The sequence below is a fragment of the Pygoscelis adeliae genome, unplaced genomic scaffold (assembly GCF_000699105.1).
Source record: "Pygoscelis adeliae isolate BGI_AS28 unplaced genomic scaffold, ASM69910v1 Scaffold917, whole genome shotgun sequence".
NCBI lineage: Eukaryota > Metazoa > Chordata > Aves > Sphenisciformes > Spheniscidae > Pygoscelis > Pygoscelis adeliae.
Window position 1 is genome coordinate 194,957 of NW_008825097.1, and position 373 is coordinate 195,329.

Consider the following 373-nt stretch of genomic DNA (forward strand, 5'->3'; position numbering starts at 1 on the left):
TCTCTGGGCACGGCCAGAAAACCAGGGAGATGGGGCAGGTCGGCGGCTCCACGGGGGGTTCCACTGACGGGCAAGCTGCTTGCTGCAGAGCCCCCGGCACACGGCAGCCCCCGCACAGGGGGAGGAGACCCTGCCCCAGCCCCAGGCAGGGAGACAGGCATCAGCTGGGGAAGATGAAAACTACCTGCCCAGGGTTGGGGACCATAATTATTGTGCCCTTTTGCTTTGCAAAGGGCCCCCGGCTCTGGAGGGGTCGGTAACCCACCAGGAGCAGCTCCAGCCCTGTCAGCCGCCCAGTGAGCATCCTTGCCTGCCTTAACGCTAAACCACGGCCGCCTCGCAGGAGCAAGGTGGGGACGGAGGCAGACACGGA

The 373-nt window shown here is 65.4% G+C and overlaps 1 protein-coding gene across 1 annotated transcript in view; it reads right to left on the reverse strand.

Annotated features, from left to right (window-relative positions):
- The window catches only part of ZNF385C (zinc finger protein 385C), a 52,242-nt gene that overhangs the window by 27,559 nt on the left and 24,310 nt on the right, over positions 1-373 (reverse strand). The window lies entirely within an intron of this gene.